Genomic DNA, 20,810 nt, shown 5'->3' with positions numbered 1-20,810 from the left:
TTTATTTGCCCTTTCCAAGAGTTTAAGGATGCATTCTCAACCAGTACAATACTCTAGGGCAAAAGGCTGCCTTTGAGAATGCTCCTTGTCCTCATTTTTTCCTTCATGTATTATGAGCTCCTGCAGGTGCACCATTAAGTACTCAAGGTTCCACAACTTTGACATACAAGTAATATTATATGAATAGGTGTTAATACAATAAACATTTGAAGTATTGAACCAGGTCAGAGAGAATTTTTTAAGCTATGGGAGCTTGTCTAAAAATACTGAACACTTTTCCCCCATGGGATATTTGCCTTAAATTCAGGAAAAAAAGGAAATTAAGATTTGCCCCCAACACAGGAAGTCCAGAGGAGGGCCATGAAGATGATCAGAGGGCTAGAGCACGTCTCCTATGAAGACAGGCTAAGAAAGTTGGGCTTGTTCAGCCTGGAGAAGAAAAGGCTCTGGGGAGACCTTATCATAGCCTTCTAACACCTGAAGAGGGCCTGCAGGAAAGCTGGGGAGGGACTTTTTACAAGGTCTAGTACTGATGGTTTTAAACTGGATAATGGTTTTAAACTGGAAGAACATAGATTTGGGTTAGACATTAGGAATAAATTCTTCACTTTAAACATGGTGACGCACTGGAACAGGTTGCCCGGAGAAGCTGTAGATACCCCCTCCCTGGAAGCTTTCAAGGCCAGGTTGATGGGGCTCTGAGCAACCTGATCTAGTGGGAGGTGTCTCTGTCCATGCAGGGGGTTTGGAACTAAATTTTTTAAGGTCCCTTCCAACCCAAACCATTCTATGATTCTATGATTGAGTGCAGAAGCAACATTCTTCCTGACAAGGGAGAGCATATAAGACCTGATGTGTGTTTTATATAAGTTACAGTGAAAAGACACAAAATTACTGACAGCCTTGGATTTTGCTTGTATTTTAAGGACCTAGCCAGCCATGTCTAAACAAATGGGGAAAAAAGAGGCAAAAAAAAGCCCAAATCATACTAGAGGGTTATAGTGAATTAAGGCACAACAAAACTTTAAAGACTGTTATTTCACCAGAATTTCAAAATACGGAAACACACAGGATTTTCAAGAATGAAAATGCTAAAGTAATGGATTTTGACTGGAAAAATGCATAGAAGGCAATCCAGTTACTGAAGCTTGGGAAACTATTAAGCGTGTCAATCTTATTCCAATAGAAAGTAGGAAACCCCTTTAAAATTTAAGTAGCATCCTCTGTGGTTTAACTGCAAATCATCTCACCTAGAATGCATTGAAGTTTTATATTGGAAATGTTCCTAGTATTGAGTCATTTGGACTACTCACTTAAGACATCTGGAACATTGCACAGTAAGTTCCAACACTTAAAAGTGATGACTCGCAGGTATTTTAAAACTGGTCTTCTTAAGATCTCATTTTCCTTTTTAAATTTGACATAACTGGAGGCAAACATATTATTGAATCTTATGTACCTTGATGGGGGGATGGGAAGGTAAGTATGGGGTTAAATAAAGGTTAAACCATAGAAGCTTCTCTTTTGCAAGAAAATGTTTTTTTCTGATGAGTGTTGAATATGACCTAGGGAGAATTATCCATTTCTACTCACTTACACAGCACCTTGTGGCCAAAAGAGACCTTACAAACTGGGATTAAAAAAAAAAAAAAAAAGGGCAGCTGAAAAAACCCCAGATATTCAAAGTAAAACTTGCTGCTTCTTTCCAACTTCTCATCTGCCCCATAGTAAAGCTAACCAAACCCCTTCCCTACTCCAAGAATCCAAAATAATTTGTGAATCTCAAATCAACAGAAATATACAGGCTGAAATTTGACAGATATCTCTACATTTTATATTTGCAGGGATCCCTATAGCATTTTTGTGTGTCATAAGTATAGTACAGGCAACATGAAAACAGCCTGGATGAGGTAGGAATGTTATGATCTCCATTTGTAGGAGATGTAGGTTTTTCTCATTACCAAACAGCTTCATTTTCTCATTCTTTGCCCCTTCATTTCTTCTTGAGACATTTAGAAAAATAAGCACATAACCTGCTGTTGTCTGCATTTAGGACTGCTAAAGTGAATGGGCATTCTCTGAAAAGCTGTTGATCAGGATGTAAAATCAGAGTTATAATTCTGGATATGATTTTGACCCAGTTCTATCTAAAACTTTTAGGGCTGCTTCAGTATGAATAGATATCATTACTGCCTATCAGATTTGCTTTCATATGGCAAACTATCCTTGCTCAGACAAATAAAATTAAAATTAAAAAAAATATGAAGATGTAAAGAAACAATAATTTCTTTATTTTCATTCACTTCTTTCTCTAAATGAGTTTGTTAGATAGCTAGTAAATTGTGTCCTGATTAATTTCGTCGTGACCATGGCAGAATACAGATAGGAGATGTTCTTGTACTTGCAAGAATGTCAGAAATTACTTGCTTTCTTGTCTTGAATCTTTGATCTAGAATCTGCCTTGCTCATGCCTGTTGAGTAGTGCCTTCATCCATCAATAATCCATTATGCTACATTGAGGATTATTCATGGAACAAACAGCCTACTCTACAGGAAGGAGAGAAAGTTTAACCTCTAATTTGCAGAAGTAAAACAAACAATACTTGAAGAAGCATTCAATATCTGCTTCGAAATTATAAACCATTTTTAAGATTTTTGATAGCTGTGTAAAATATTTGCTTGTTTGTCACTTCACAAATAGTTATTTTGCAAACAAAACAGCTTTGTGTTTTGATATGCCACTTACAATGACACATCCAAAAGTTAAATTTGTAGGATGTCAATAAAACTTGAGTCTATTGGTTCTCCTCCTCTTATTTCACAAACGTTGTCTCTCATACCTTACACACAGAAACAGAAATAACTGCTTGACCCTCTTCCAAATATTCTTCTTCCTGTACTTTATTGTTCTGCATCTATCAGGTCAAAGGTCTGAATTACTGTCATTCTTGAAAACTTCTGTATTGCCTTTATGATTCTTCAAGTGTGATTCTTTTTTAAGTGCAAAGGATTGGAATAAAATAAAACAAAATCTGTTACTATGCCTCCTATTGATTGATGCTGTTGCTCATTTGACTTCCAGAAACTGCTGAGCAGGAACAGCTCATTCTCCAGACTGTTTATTTGCCCAAGTTTTTAATATATTTTCCTCATCCTTCCCATCCATAGCACTTTGCCTTACAGTATCATTTCAATACACAATCAGAAATTATGCTTCTCAGTTATGGTGAGAAGCGTAATTAATATGGTTCATTCTTTAGATAAACTAAGTAACCCACCATAACAGAATATACAATTTTATTTTATTTTATTTTTACTAGATCTGAGTTTGTTTAAAAAGATGCTCTCTTCTTCAAATAGGTTTTCTGTGGGGGACATGCTGCTCTTTTTCCCTACCCCCTATTGCTATAGGATAGCTGAGTAATATGCAATGTACAGATTCTTGGAATAAAAGATCTTGTAACTGTTTACCATTTTGATATACCCCATGAAAGAAAAACTAAACCAAACTTACTCCAAGGATCCATTACCATAGACTAATCTGAAATATGTCATGCTTCATTTAAACATTTTAATTTCTGCATTAAATATTAAGAAGGCTTTTGTATCTTTATTTGTCACAACCCCTCCCCCCAGTTTTAGTAAAACATTGCGGTAGCTGCCAATGTGCTGGCACTAGGAAAATGGAGATTAACAATTCTGAAAATGTTGTCTATTGTTTTTGTTTAAAATATAAACTTTTAATGTATAAACGTTTGATTTTTTGTGTTCCAGGCATCAACAACAAAAGAAGGGTATGGAAAATTATTTTTTCCCTTCCCCTTCCCTTCCCTCCCCTCTCAAAAATAAAACAAACAAGTTTTTTACTCTCTGTTACTATTACTAAGTAAATAGTCATTGCATTTTTCCACAGTGTTGTAGATAAATATTAGTACTTCTCCATGATGTTGTTATAAATGTCCACTTCCTTTGAAAGTAGACTTTTGTTTTAAAAAGCATACTTAGGGAACACAAGGAAAATAATTTTTAGATATTTTATCTTCATTGAGAAAAGTGCCTTTTTTTTTATACTTCTGATTGAAATAGTGGTAGACAACTGATATAAGCAAGTTAAACTCTTTGCCAGTGCACTATAAAAATAATTTAAATTAAGAAATATTTTTAAATATCAGAGATGACATACTACTTTCATTTATACACTGAATTTATAAAATGTTGGATATATACTACCAGATAAGAGTGTAAAAATGTTCATTTGTTTGACCATAGTCCTCTGAACTGTGAAAATATGGTTTTACCAAAGAAAACTGCTACAAAATTAGAGTTGAAGCAAAAACTAAGATCAAATCTCTTTCTCTTAGTTTGCATGTGCTGTAAATACTAAGCCTGGAGCTGGTTTCTCTCTCTTCTAATCTCTAGCTTGAATCTTGCCCCAAATGGGGCTGATTTATCAGACCATAAAAGCTCCGTGAATTGGGATTGGAATGGCACTTCTATTGGAGATGCAGATGAGAAGGATCTCTAAACCTGTGCTTCTTAAGGCTAAAAATAATAATTTGATTATTTTGTTCTCCATCAATAAAAAAAATAGTATGTATGATATTTGGAAGAAAGGAATCAAGGAGACAAAAGCTTAATTACACTGCTTTTATTTCCTTTGCAGCTGTGTCCCATTAGCTTGCAAGCAACGGTATAAATCTTTGCAAGCTCTGACCCTCCCACCAATATATTTTTGACCACACTAATAATTAAAATCTATCACAGGGGATAGAAGTAATGAAAGGGATATTTTTCCCAACAGATACCTCTGAATTAACTTTGCTGCCATACAATAACTTTCTAGTTTACTGGTTGCTAATTGCCAGATTCTCATTTGAGATTTTTAAGGGAGATTCTTCCTTAAAAACAACTATTTGGTCCAGCTAGGTATAAGAGAATGGAAATATTTGTATAGTGCAGACTGATTGTATTCAAGCATATTTTAAGGAGATTACTTATACCAGCTAGGTCTGTCTGTAATTCTTGCTTATGTTTAATGGAGAATTCACATAGAATTCAGAAGTAAAAGGTAATGCAAAAAAAAAAAAAAAAAAAAAAGGAGTTGGGTATCTTAATATGCTTAGGCTGATTTTAAAAAAAAATCTTCTAGGTACATAGTGGGATCTGTGTTGGTATTTGCATGAGTTTGGAAATCTTGACATGAACACATTTTGAATGTGCCAGCAATTCTGAGTTTATAGGCTAGTTATTTCATCCACCTTGGGGAATTTTTTAAGAACATTCAGTAGTGCTACAGATCCGAGATTAGTGTCCTTTCTTTTTCAAGATGTTGGAATATGCCACTGAAGTCTAGTAACCCCATGTTTTTCCATTTTTGGCATATGCTTATAATGTAAAGGATGTATTGGCAAAAATAATTACTATGATCATACTAGACAGAAAAAAGAGAACATATATGTGTCTCCTGAGGGCATCTGAGCTCTTCTCCCTATGAACATACGTTCTAGAAATACTACTATTTGGGTCGTCTTTGTTGGTTTGTTTGGCTGTAAAGAGTTTAGCTATTCAGTGAGTGAAAACCAGGAACAAGATGAATCACAGCTAACACTCACCCAAATGTAACATGTGGTGCATAAACCAAATGCCCTGAGATTCACCCAGGTTCTTCTAAATTCAGAAGGGAATATGCTGTGGCATGTGAGGTGGTTAAATAAGGACCTCTGATCTATGCATGAAATGCGTATGAAGGATTAAAGTTACTTTTAGTGATTTTCCATAATCCACTGGAAACTCAAAAAAAAGCTCTTTGTTTTTAAAGACTGGTTCTAGGGGACACATATTTTAGAAGATCAGGCAGGATCACTTGCAGTCTTTCACTCACTGTTATTACAAAACACACTCTCTTCCTGCCTTGACTTTTTCTTTATAACTTTTACTTTCTTTGACAGTTTTTCTGCTGAGAGTTTATTTTCATTAGCTTTTAGGCCTCCAGCCATTGTACACTGTCATAGTCCTTTGGGGCACATTGGTCTTTATTCCAGCATTGTCTCACTCGAAGGCTTATCATCAGCATTTCTTTGAATGACTGTCTCTAGTTTAATATGTGAAGGTTAGTCCACATATGGTAGACCCTTTAATCTCACCAGCGGAGTCCTAAACCAATATTATCACTGGTTTGCTCTTATATTTGTATATTTAAATTAGTTTGGATATGCAGGAGAGAAGCTTTAAAATATTAATTTAACGTAAATTGTTGACTGCTTTCCAAATTCTCATCTCTATTTTAATAATGTGTGAGTATTCTCATAATGGAATCCTCATTAATGTAACACTACCCATCTGGTTTGACAAACACAGATCCTTTTCACTGAATTTTTGAGTGGTTTTGTTGTTGTTGTTTTTTAAAGACCAAAGAAAACAAAATATCTCCTTCTCCATTAAGCAGTCAGCAGTAATAGATTATGTGTTTAGTTTTTTAAACGAATCTGCTATAAAAACAAAGAGCCATGTGGGAAATCCTGATAAAGTCACCTTGCCTTAGAATGTATAATACACTTAACTAACTTGGAACTAAAAAGAAAAAAGTATGCAGTTTAGCCTTTACATTGGTTTGATTTGGAGGAAAATACTGAGCGTCCCAGGCACTATGGCATTACTCTCAGGATTAAATTTCCTCAAAGGACTGATTATCAAGGGAGAAGAACAGAGCTGAAAAAGTGGAGAACAGGGATGGGAGTCACTTCATCTGTGGCTTTGCTCTTATCACAGGAAAATGTTTCAGTGTTTGTGGCAGTTTAGTTCTCATGGAAGTGAGCAACATAAGTCCTGCTCACCCGATGGTATCTTCTGTGCTACAGCTTGCCAAGTTTCTTTTTTAAAGCATCTCAAAGAAAATATTATTATTCATTATTATTTTAGAAGAATTAATTAATGCTTCTGCTAGATTTCCAGCTGATGGATGAGATGACTCTCCATCTTGCCCACAACCACATGCCTCCAGATAGGCAGAGTATCAACAGGAATCCATATACAACAATATAAAAGAACAGTGGAGTACTGATACATACATAAATCATTCTTCTTATTTATGTGAGCTGTTCTCATCCTTTGAACATGTATTTCTTGAAACCAGAAATTAAAATAACCTTACTTAGTTCTTTTTAGGTCATTATGCAGTAATTTCTTCCTTGGCTCAATGTCATCTACACTCCATCTCTGGATCTGTTTGGTTGTTTTCCAGGTCAAAGTTGTTTCAAAATTGACACCATGTTCTGAGGCAACAAATAAATAAATTTCTTTTCCCCCCCCCTTATATCACTTTGTATCCTCTTCTGCTGTTTCCTCATTCACTTTCCATCCTCTTTTCCAAGTTCATTTCTAGCTCAAGAATGTTTTTTTCTAATTTCCAATTTATACATGTTTGATGTCAGTTTGTTATGATTTCTGCGAGAAGTTAAATGATTCTTCTCCCTCCCTAGTGTTTCTCCATAAACATATGCATTTAATGTCTGTTTCCACACTTGATTTTTCTTTTGCTAGGCTGAATCTGTGTTGTTGGCTAAAATCTTCCCTCTGTTCCCTTGTACATCTAATATGCCTGAATCTCGTCAGTTTTGAGTTCCATTTTCTTGAGTATGAGTGACCAAAAAATGTCTCAGCCATAATTTAAAATACTTTTCCTATCTGTGCCTGTCATATATTCATCAGACTGTGAAGAATCAGAACTCAAGGCACGTTTATTTGTCATTATATATGCATAAGCATATGAAGCACCAAAACATAAACATGGACTGTACATTTTGTACTTCAAAACTAACAATTTACACATACATACCAGAAGAGGTGGGAAACAGTGACTATCATGAGCAAGCAATGCTGCCTAATTTTAACAGCACCTGTCTGAAAAAGCGATTTTTTTCTACTGAGAGCAGCACTGTACAATCTAATCAGCAATGGGAATAAGGAAAATTCTGATGCAGGCTCATCACTACCTGATGCAAAAAATCTGCTTTTATCCCTCAAAGACAGACAGACTGCATAATGTCAGTAGTTACTCTTGCACTGTAATCCTAAAAGGGGGAGCTTTGAAATGAGATCCTTTGCTGCATTGTTGTGAGCTACTGTGATACCTGCCCTGACTATAAAACAATTTGCAAAGCCTTAGCACTTTAAAAACTTGCCCTCTTAATGTTGATGGAAACTGTTTTGACACAATGAAGAAGCTGTTCTACTGAGCATGTCGGGACCTAATGGGAAAGCAATCCTTTAATATTGGTAAAGTCCAGGTTCTGAAATAGCTTTGGTACAAGTGACTGTCACACAGATGAGCTTGCTGGGATGGTAGCAGGGAAGTGTTAATCCAGCATGTTGGCAATGATTCTCTTCTGTGCCTAGGCCTGGTGTTTGCATAATGTCCCATAGGTTGCTAAGCAATCTTATAATACCTGAGAGTAACATTTCTTAGAAATAATATAGATATTAAAAAACCCAGCAGAACAAACAAACAAACCACAATTAAACCTATTCACTTGATTAATGAGAGCTAGCTGTAAATGTTTAGTGCTTCCCACCCCCAGAAAGAATCTGCAGACAACTAGAATTTCCACATTAAGCTATGGGATAAACATTATGGAAAGTTTCATCTGAGTCAAAGCAATGACCAAAAAATATCCTCATCGTCTTCTGAGCTCTCATTGCACTACATAAAACATTCTTGATGATACACAGTCTGTACTAAGAATCCCTCAAGAAACATTTGCTAACAGAAAAAAAATGTGAAAAGTTTATGCTTCATATCCCCTTTCTTAGGTAAAAGATTTATTCTAATTTAAAATTAATTACTTTGCTTATGTTCCAATTTCTTTTCAGGCAAATATTTCTCCTGTGCTTATAAACAAAAGCTGCCTTTCTGGTTCTACCTTCTGTCACGCTTATTATTAGGTTTGCTTTGCCCAAAACAATAAAAGCTAGCAATAACAGTAAAATATGGGTTTGGGGTTATTTATTCTATGTTATAATTTATTTACAAAGCAGTTTGAACATTAGGCCTCTGGTGGTGGAAAAATTACGACCCCCCTAAACAAGAGGCTGTGTTGAAAACCTGGCCTCCTGAGTTCTAACCTACTCAGCCACTGGTTATAAACAACTAGGGTGTTCCAGGCACAGTAAGGAAAAGACACTGCATAAAAATTAAACTATAGACAGGTAAAACTAAATGAAAAGGATGCAAGCCTGTCCTGGTTTGAACCAGGATAAAGCTAATTTTCCTTTTGCTGATTTTTTTCCTTCAGTAAGCTTTCTTTTAACTAGTAGCAGAGTGTTCCAATTAAGGCTGATAATGGTGGAATGTTTTTCTAGCTGCTGGGTCTTCAAGGTTGCACCTTCACTCTGCCGGCTCAGACACTAGGGGAGATCTATGACCCGCCCATAGGAGGCTGGATTAGACAGACAGCAAAATTGGCCAGAGATATTCCATTTCATACATCTACGTAAGCTGAGAGGAAGGTCAGAGATCACAGAAGAAAACTTTCTTCCTGCTTCTCCTTCTCTTCTCTTCCATCCATGGTCAGCATCCGGGGAGGACTCCATCCATCCATCACCGTCAACCCTCAGGCTTGAGTTCTCCTGACCCACATCACTCTGTGCTCTCTTCAGCAGCAGTCTGGAACTTTTCAGGACTGTTTTCAGCTAAGGAGAGTGCTGTGGGAGTTGCTGGGGGTGGGGGGAGGCGAGAGGCTTTTGCACGTATCTGAACGTATTTGTATGTATTTTCAACCCAGCAAAGTTTCTTTCTTTTTCTCTCTCTCCTTCCCTATCTGGGTGTTGGGGGGAGGGGATCGAGAGCATTGTTGCTGAAGCAGAGTCAAACGGTGGCAAAGCCTCAGTTTCCTGAAGGCAAGATTTTTGGTGTTTATTCCTAAAGACTCCAGGGGAATGGGCTTTGCCACTTCAGCTCATGTCATCTAGGGAAAAAGGTAGTTGCCTGTTTCTTAGTTTTAATTGAATAGGGACAGACAAAGAGATCTGACAGACCACCAAGTCTGGTCCACTGTTCCTGCAGAAAAACAAGAAAGCTTTTTATATTTTTGCTACACTTATTTTCTGACACCTGCCTTCCTCAAGTATATTACATGTCTCTCCCCTTCCTTGCATGTGTTATTATCTCCCTGAATTTTCTTTCTTCACCTGCAGCTCTTCTGTCTGAGCTTAGTGGTCAGGGTGAACCAAAAACCAGAGGACAGAATTGCTTTCTGTTACCCCACTCCACCCCACCAAGGGATGATAAAAGGAGAATAAGGAAGACAGACTTAAAGGTTGGAAAGCAAAACATAATTTTAAGATTTATTGAAACAGGGAAAGGGCAGTAACACATGGAATGAGAGATAAATATATACAAGTATGTACAAAACCTGATCATTGTGATCACAGAGACAAGTGTCCAAGGCTCCCTTGCAGCAGGGCCTACTCAGGAACGGGGCCATGGCTCTTCCCAGCACCTGATGGATTTGGATCCCGCAGAGCACATTGCGAGCTGATAGAAAAGCAGGAGCCTCTCTGCAAGACCTTCAAGTGCAGTGAAGCAGCAAGGAAGAAGGGAGCAGGAAGGGGAAGACTTCCAGTCCTCTTGGCTTTTATAATAACAGTATAGAAGGAAATGGGAAGTAACACTGACCCCTTTCTGTTCTGACCCCTCAGGGTCCTAAGACCCTCTCTCTAGGTCCTTGTACCAGTACCATAAAATTAACCTGGGATCCCTCAAACTGTAACAGCTGCTTAATTCTCCTCTCTCTGAGTTTTGCTGTCTTCTCCCCTTGCTCTTTCTAATTTAATCCTTCAGAACACCTTTGAATTTTAGCCTCTTTCTCCTGCTGACTGCAACTCCATTCAATTTTTATGCATGGTTTTCTAACTTGTGACAACTCTTAACCTCACCATTTCCTCCTATACTTAGATTAAAAAAAAAATAAATTAAATGTGAAACCAAAAGTGTTTTCCAAAAATCATAATTCTTGACCAGAATCATCAGCCTAAATAGATTACCATGCCATCAAATACATATATTTTTAATGTAATTCTATTTTTTTAAATCTTCACAATGTATAGATAATACCAAAATCCGTTTCTGCTGAAGTTAGACCTTTGATAAAGAAAGTTAGTCTTTACTGCTTAAAAACAAAACAAAACAAACCCCCCACAAAACAAAAAAAACAAGCTGTCATACTTCTGTACCTGGTTCAAGGAGTTTGCAAAACCAGGTTACAGCAGGTTACATATCTTCAAGACACTAGTGTCATGCACTTCCTTTCAGTTATCATTGTACTATTTATAAAACACTTTCTGTCAGAATACAGCTTTGTGGAACTGTGATAACAAGTTACTTAGTAGTGCTAGACTAAGGTCACTTAGGAGTGAATTCATATCACGTGTTCTGCTTTTCATCTTTAAAGTGTTCTAAACAAGAAGACTAGTTGCCTGCTGCCACTGTTAACACCTGCAGGGCTGTGTTTACAATATGTTATAGGTCAGATCAGACTGCCAAAAGTCTTCATAAATGCTGGTTTCAGTAACAAGTCATCTGGAAATAAGACTGAAGTGTAAGCCCATGAGTAGCAGCTTGTGTTGTGAGAATGGAGTGCAGCCCTGCAGACATACCACTTGCGTGAGGTGTGGGAGCAGATGCCAAGCTTTCCCAGCCTGCTCCTTGATGCCTGACTGCAGAAGTGTGAAATTCTCTGAGCTTTTGCTTTGCTGTAAGTCAGGCCCACTAGGAAGAAGTTCATAGACAAAATAGCAGTTCAGCCATGTAGTGCTGGAGTGTGGACATGGTCACATTACCCCTCAAGATGAGAAAAGCTGTGCTGTCCACCAGCCTCCAGTGATAACCCAAAGTCCACAGCTAAACAGGATATTATAAAATTTTGCATTCAAGATTTGAACTTACATGTATTCTAAGAAGTAAATTTTGGTCATCATCTCTCCTTGTCCCCACAACCAGGTAGTAAATTCCACCAAAATGTATCACTATTACACTTCATGGAGGTTTCTTTTTATCACGTATGATGGTCCACTCAAAGACAGATGCACAAAGTTTAGCTTGCAAAAAATGGTAACTGCCTTTTGTGCATGAAAAAACATTTTATTTCCTCTTTCTTCACCTACAAGATCTTAAGTTGGGAATGTTGTTATATAAATATAAATGATATCTAGCACCAGCAAGCACATTAATTTTATTCAGTTTTTCTGGTTTCCTTTCATTTCAACACATCATAATATTCATTTTAGGAATCAGAAAGGATGAACTACTCTATTCTGTAGCTAAACCCTGTTTTTTTAAATAGTTGCTCCTTGGAAAGTGAAAGTCCCACTTGCAGTTCAGGAAACATAGAAAAGTATTTTAGGCAGGTTTATGCTCATGAAGATAAGAAATTAATGTTTGCATTTAGATGGTGTTCGTATGTTTCAGATATCAGAAATAATCCATTTATTGTTTCTTCTGTGGTTTCCCATTTCCCACCTATATCTTTCATGTCAGGATTTGTTTTTCACTGGTTGAACTGTAACCTACTGTTCAGCACCAGGAGTTTCTAGAGATACGTGCAAATGTGATTTCCAATGCAAAAGAAAATGTAATGGAATTGCCTCCACCTACATGATTTCTTCATTGTGATGTTGCCATAATGCTGTACAGATTCTTGTGTTTCACATACCATTAATTTCAACTTGCTCTCTTCATTAAAATTCTAAGAAAAAGGCCTGTAAGAGAAAATGACCCCTTGTAAGGCAGAGTGGAACAGTTACTGCACATTCCTTTAGTTCCTTTAGACATTTGGTCACTAGAACTTATAAAATTTCTTAAAATATTTATTTAATGCATAAAATTTAAGTTCTTATTCTGGGATGTTTGCTTCAAAAAATGTAATGGGTGATGAGCTGCTGTCTTCAGATATTGCCTCCAATGAAGTCCTGTGTACTTGACATAGAAAGATGAACTGACATAACTCCTAGCACAGTATTTTTCAATAAATCATCCTGTTAAATAGGAAAATGCTACTTAAGCCTGCAAAAGTGAGAAACCTGACCTTTGATCTTTGCTTTGAAAGGTAATTTTTATTGGTTTAGGCAAAACTGGAAAGAAAATACCTTTTCAGTGTCTGGTGTCTTTTGGCTTTTAGTGGCTGAATGACCATCTTTTTGGAAGTGTAAAGTATGTGCAGATTCAGCTGAAATTAGTGGGAGCAGCAGGCATCATGAATTCCTGACAATCAGACCAGTAAGATTCCTCACTTCTTTTTTCCTTTCTCTCTCTTTTCTTGTTGTGATAATGTAGTGGCCTTTTTCACAAAGAAACATCATTCATGATCTGGTAAGTATAATGGTTTTCATCTCAGGGTTGTATATTGAGACAACTATAAAAGTTTCCTTTTAATTCATCAAAACTAAATTATGTTTCAGACAACATACCAAGTGCATTAGGGGTCCCTTAAAGAGTCAACCACAGCCAACTGGCAATCCTGCTGAAACTATTTAATGGCATAGAGTTCTGCATGGTTAAACCCATTATGAATTATCCACATTCAGATTTAGCCTATAAAATGAAGATTCTCAGCTATATTCAAAATGTATAAGGGACTGTCACCAAATAACTACCTTTCTCAGGAAATGAAAATAATTCAGCCAAATAATTCCTCAAGCACGAGGAGGGATGGAAACAAGGGGGTGGGAAGAAAAAGAAATTGCATCCCTCTTAAATGATTATAATTTATGCAAACATAAGTTTAAAATTAAATTATTTTAGATACAGAAGAACAGCAGAGGATTGGAACAAGTAACACTCAACCAGAACTTTTCTAGTCACAGTACTGTTTTAAGTAGCCTGGCACAGTGAAACATTATATGCTATTACTATACAAATATTAGTATATCTCTTCATACCTGAGATATAGAAGATCTAGCCACATAAAATATAGAAACGTTTTTTATATTCCAGCATTGTATACATTTCTATCAAAAAATAACTGAATCTATGCTAAGGTTTATACTTGTCTAACATCATACCTGAAATAGTTTTACCAGTATTAAAGTGCAAGTAGCCATAGCAGAGACTCTAAAATGTGAGCTAAGGGAATTTCTTGTCATTTTAATAATCCATGCAGTTTCTCTGTGCAATGGATTTATGACTTATATTTATTAGTTTGTTTTTTTCATCCTCCTCACTTTTCCCTTTTATATTAACTTCGTCTTTAAGACGCACTCTGTCAGAATATACAAAGCCTTTTAAAAATCATTAGAAACCTATGGTTGAATAAGAAGTCAATGTGACAGAAAAAAACTTGGCCATATATAGATACTGTAGGCAAGTGCCTAGTTTAGAGCAAAAGGGAACTAGTCCTGTTTCCATTCTTCCAGAGGAGAACAGGAATGATTGATGGCAGTGGCATTCTCCACAGCCAAGAAAAACTATGTTGGAAGTTGTGATTATACATTTCACTCAGATTCAGTGATGATGATTTTAGGAATGGTTTTATTGTATCAAGGCTTTTAAATCATTTTCAGAATAATGGTTTCATGTTAGAATTGGTGATGTGGTGGGAGATAGACTGCATTGGTGCTTTGGGTTGAGATGGACTAAAGGGGGAGGAGGCAGAGAAATCCCACCTTCTGACTTTTTCTGAAGTTTTAACATCAGTGGGAAGAGAGGGGCTTTAACATGCTTTGATTTGAAGGCATTTCAGTGCTGCCAAGCAGCAGTGAAAGAAGCAGTAGTTCAGGAATTGGATGAGATGTTAAATAATTTAAAATATGCTATTATGTAATATAATAACTCTTAAAAACCCCAATAAGATGGGTCTTTATCTGAATTAAAATAAAAAGGCACAGTAATTTAAAGCCCTGTAGTCTGTCAAGGAAATACAGAGCGGCTTTGATTTTAGTCTGTATCAAGGAGAGGGGAAAAATATCAAAATCAGTGTGCTTGGATGTTCAGTTACCTCTGGGAAAAACAAAATCATAGCATATTGAATAATGGGGGTTTATTAAAGTGACGTGGTGATCTGACATATACAATCTACATGCAGTCAAAAGCCTGAGGAAGTATAATCACCAAAATGTCCAAATTTTTAATTAATTGCTGGATTAATTAAGAATAAATTAATTAATAATGGATTAATTTAAGAATAAATTATTATAATATTTTATCTAAAATGTTCTATAAAATCACATTTTAAAAAATGAAAATGGTGAGGATATAAGCTTAAAGCCATATCCTTTATTTTACAAGTGTGTTTTTAAACTGAGAATCACAGAATATTTGAGGTTGACAGGGACCTACAGTGGTCATCTAGTCCACCCCCCTGCTCAAGAAGAGCCACCCAAAACCACTGGCTCGAGACTGTGTCCACATGGCTTTTAAATATCTCCAAGAACAGAAACTCTACAGCCTCCCTAAGCAGCCTGTTCCAACTCCTTTCTAGATAATCTTAGCTGCTTATCAGCACTGAATAAAATATTTCAAATATATATATATTTAAAGGGATTTTTAAAAACATTAAGTAGGCCTAATTTTTTTGGGAAAGGATGGGGTCCTACCCACAAAATAGAGTTTTATATAGTGAGAATAAGAAAGAATGTAAACAGAACTAAAAACTTAACCATTTCAATATTGAAATGAAATTTCTCAAGGCATGCTTTCAACTAGCTACAGAAATGATCCATTTGGTCAATGATTAGCCTTTGAATCAGTGTGTCAGACACCTAAACAGAAAGATGCTTTTAATGAACATGGAGGCAAAAGCAGAAAAATATAGTTGGCATGCATCATGAAATGATAAGAGTGATATTAAATTTGTCATATAGTAATTTTAAATTCAAGCTAAAAAGAAGTTACCAGCAAAAAAAGTTATGACTTGAAAGTCAGGCTTGAAAGTATATAGAAGTGGGCACATGAGCAGACTAGGTACTTGAGAAAGAACAATAAACCAGTTGAATAGAAATGGAAACTTTCAATGCAGTATTGTTGCAAAAATATTGAAGGCGAGCTTTTGCAAACTTAAAAGAGGAAAAGATACTGTTTAAAGGATGGAGGAAAATGACAAAGAAGAAATCAAACCAGAGAATATTTTCTATCACTTGTGAGATACTCAACAATGAAAATGTAAATATATATTCAATCAGAGATGTTGGAGGTACCTTCTCACCCTTTCCTTGTGTACTATGAGAACAAGGGACTGATGAAGAAGAAAACCAGACCTTGCTAGTTTGGAATAGGAAATTAATGACATCTTAAGAACACCTAGTCCAACCCCTGCTCAAGCAGGGTTATCTACAACAGGTTGCTCAGGACCATGTCCAACCTGCTTTTGAAAATGTCCACAGAGATATCTGTTCCAGTGTTTGACCAGCCCTGAAGTAAAAGAGGTTTTTCTTGTGTTTAGATTGAATTAACAATGCTGATATTCAACAATTTTAATTTAGACAGGTCTTTTTGGTGAGATTGTGCTTAATGTCCAAAGAGAAAAGGACTAACTGAGAGCACTCGTGTTCTTGTCCACAGACATCCAGCTGCAGAGACTCAGCAGAAAAAGAAACCAACAAAAACACAGTTTTGTGGGATGAAGAAAAGGAGAAAAATCCCATGTCTGCACACTGTATTCTTCTTCCAAAAAGACTGTTTTGACATACGCAGTTGAATTCTGTTATTATTTTTGTGTCCTTGTGGAGGATGCTCCATTTCCATGTGTGTTCAGATAATTAATTTTGTCTCTGGTTCCTTTGAAATGCATGTTACCTATATAGTATTGTCCTGCTTTTTTTCCCCATCTCGAAGTGGGGTCCTGAACAACAGAGTGCTTTTGAAAATATTAAAAAGGAGATGGTGCATGCAAATAACCCATAGACCAGTTTGAACAGGGTCACACATCAAAAATGTGCTCTACACCCAGCTGGGTACAATGGTCCTACCTAGAGCCTCTGGCAGAAAGCATCAGGGGAGAATCGAGGTCAACCCCTGGGATTTTGCAGTAGAAACTACAGAGGTTTTGAGGTCACCTAAACAACTGAAAATGAGGTCCTTACAGCATATGAATGAGTTAGAGCCACTTTGGAAGAGATCAGCACAGAAGTGCAGCTGCTCCTGGTGTCCCGATTGCCATTACTGGGCTGCACGTTCAAGAGTAATGTTTCTCCTATGCATCATGCCACTGATGCTTCTTGGAGTAAATGGACTGCTTTAACCACCCAGAGATCTTGGATAGGAAGCCCTAATAGCCCAGGAACTGTAGAAGTGATTACGGACTGGCCAGAAGATACACACTTTGAAGTGCCATCACAAGAAGTGGTGAGACGGGCTCAGGAAGTTAAACCATATGGTCACCTACCAGAGACTGAGAAATAATTTGGTTTATTCACTGATGGCTCCTGTCATCTTGTAGAGAACCACCAAAAGTGCAAAGCTGCCGTGTGGAGTCCTACATGACTAGTTGCACAAGCAGCTGAAGAAGAATCACAGAATCACAGAATATTAGGGGTTGGAAGAGACCTCTGAAGATCACCAAGTCCAAACCCCCTGCCAGAGGAGGACCAAAAAAAAATAGGGCAGATCTCTCAGAAAGGCATGCAGTCTGGTCTGAATGTCTCTGAGAAGGAGACTCCACAAACTCTCCGGGGGAGCCTATTCCAGGGCTCTGTAACTCTCACAGTAAAGAAGGTGAAGGTGAATTGAGTCGATTTGCAGAGGTAAAAGCCATCAAGCTGGCTTTGGACATTGCTGAACAAGAAGGATGTCCAACTACACTGTCTACACTGACTCATGGATAGCAGCATGGGGTTGGCTAAAGCAGTGGCAGCAGAACAACTGGCAGTGAAAAGGTAAACTTATTTGGATTGCTGATTTGTGGAAAGACATTGCCACCCATATAGAGAAATTGGTTGTAAAGGTGCATCATGCAGATGCACACGTACCTCTGAGTCAAGCCACTGAGGAACATCAACACAGCCAATAAGCAGATGAGGCTGCTCAAGTGTTCCAAATAGACTTGGATTGGGAACATAAGGGTGAGCTATTTCTGGCTTGATGGGCCCATGACACTGCAGGTCATCAGAGCAGAGATGCAACATACAGATGAGGTCGTGACTGAGGGGTGGACTTAACCATGGACATTATTGCATAGGTTATCCATGACTGCAATTAAGCAGGCAAAATGGTGAAACCTTTATGGTATGAGGGGAGGTGGTCAAAGTACAGGTATGGGGAGACCTGGCAGATTGACTATATTACACTAACCAAGAACACTTTGCTCCACTTGCTGAATCTGCTGCTTTGGATACTAATGGAGCAGAGGAGTCGCATAGGGAGGAGCAGACTAGACAGATGGCAAAATTGACCAAAGAGACTACTCCATCCCACATATAAATTCAGGGATCACTGAAGTCAAGTTCTTCTTCTTCTTCTTCCCTGCTCTTCCGTCCATGGCTGTCACCTAGGGAGGACTCTCTTTAGCCATCTCCTTTAATCCCTGGGCCCATGCATTCCTGGCCCTCATATCTCTACCCTCAGCTCCTGTTTGCTCTGCCTCCATCTCTGGACCATTTCAGGACTTTTCAGAACTGCTCACAGCTCAGGAGAGTGTCCTGGGAGTTGCTGGGGAGAGGTGACAGGGGTTTTGCACATTCCTACACATACTTGTATACATTTGTACATATTTTCTTTTATCATTAGTATTTAATTAAAGTTATCTAGTTTAGTTTTCAATCCAGAAAGCATCTCTCCTTGTTGTCTCTCTCCTTTCCCTACCTGGGTGGGAGAGGGGATCAAGACCATTGTTGTCATTGGTTTAATAGCCAATCTTGAGTTAAACTGTGATGGGTATTTTAAAAGGTTCATCCAATTTAGGAAGTAAGGCTGACAGGGTCTTCACTGGGTCAGAACAATTCCATGCTGTAAAATAAGGATTAGGAAAAACCAGACAGACAAGACAGTTTTCAGAATCTGAGATCCCTGCAGTATTTATAGATAATTGATTAGGTAAATTAACCTGCATGGGGCAGAATAGAGCAGAGATAATACCAGTCTGTATGGGAGCCTTGCCAATCTCATCAGGGAGAAAAATTCTTCTTACATTAAATCCAGCAATCAGCATAGCTTTGTGAGCAAGACACGTCAGCCAAGTCACCTGAGAGGTTTTTCTATACTATGTAATATCCTGTTTCTGATAGTCCTGAGAAATATGAGAAATCATTCATGAAACTTTATTAAACATATGACAAGAAAAATCCTTCTCTGAGTCCCCTGATGGAGTGAGAGGGAATCCTGCTAGACAGAAATTTGATATGTTGACAACTCACAGATGTAAGATTTTATCTGTTTTCTTTGTAATTGTGTCCAAGAGAGGGCTGAAGTGGATAGGACTGTGTGACTTTGAAATCATGGAAGTCCAGACTGTTTCACATATTATTTTCCTCCTGTTTGAGTTTCACAGGTTGATGATCTAGTTGGGTGCCTCCAAGATTTATACAGTGAATGCCTTCAACATAGTTTGGCTAGTATGTGAGCCTGAACCCGGAGCCAGCTTCACAATATAAGTGCATGTATGCACCACAGCTGTACAGTGGTAGAAGATGGAAAAGGTGGAACAATGTGTACATGTCCATTACTTCATGAAGGTCATAAAAAGATAACTTTGATCTATTACTAAGTAGCCTTCATATAATTACAAGTAATCTTCAGTATAAAATAGATGCTTATATCAGCCTCCATCCTCTCTAACTCCCCTGTCTTCTTCTGTTCTCCACTTATTTTTTCAGATTGGTAAGAACATGTCAAGAGCATGAGTTCTAATGAGATGCAGACAGACACATATTTAGAAGCAATTAAGCACAGATAAAGAAGGAAAGAACTGTGGAGTTTTCCAAATTTACTGACTGCTGAACATCCCCATGAAAGGTTCTCTTAGGTGGTATTTGTATTTTCAGACATCCAGATATTTTTTAAAAATATCTATTTTAAAATGTGATCTTTAGCTTTAAGCAACTTTTCAGTATAAAAATGTCTGATTTGTAAGTTAATAAAATCTTGAATTGTTGTATATTCAAAGGTTTCAGAAAAAGATTGCCTAGTTTTAGAAGACATCCGATTCTGGGTACTTAGTTTAATGTATTCTGAAATAAGTATTTATAACAATGGAGAAAGTTCAAATGTGGAGTTATCAGATCATTACATTATCATCAACAGCTGGTTGTTTGCTCTCTCCAGAGATAACAGAATTAGACCAAACTAATGTACTTTAAGTTAAAATCGAGATTTATCATAAGAATTTGGCTCCATGGAGACCTTATAGAAGCCTTCCAGTACCTGAAGGGGGCCTACAGGAAAGCTGGGGAGGGATTTTTTGCAAGGCCCTGTAGTGATAGGACAAGGATTAAAGCTGAAAGAGAGCAGATTTAGATTAGATATTAGGAAGAAATTATTTATTGTGAGGGTAGTGAGACACCTGAACAGATTGCCTAGGGAAGCTGTGTATGCCCCCTCCCTGGAAGTGTTCAAGACCGGGTTGGATGGGGCTTTGAGCAACCTGGTCTAGTGGGAGGTGTCCCTGCCCATAGCAGTGTGGTTGGAACTAGATGATTTTTAAGCTCCCTTCCAACCCAAACAGTTCTATGATTCCATTCAATGATTCCATGATTCTGTGATTCTAAGGTTAGGCCATTTCCTGTGAAAGATGAAGGATGAGGATCAGAGGTGTGATCTGAGAGTTGATGGAGACTTCACATTTTGACGAATCACAGTACTAGTATATTTGATCTCAGTGCCCTGTAAG

This window comes from Apus apus, chromosome 3 (genome assembly GCF_020740795.1).
Source record: "Apus apus isolate bApuApu2 chromosome 3, bApuApu2.pri.cur, whole genome shotgun sequence".
In the NCBI taxonomy this organism is placed as follows: domain Eukaryota; kingdom Metazoa; phylum Chordata; class Aves; order Apodiformes; family Apodidae; genus Apus; species Apus apus.
Note: the sequence above shows the minus strand (reverse complement) of the source record.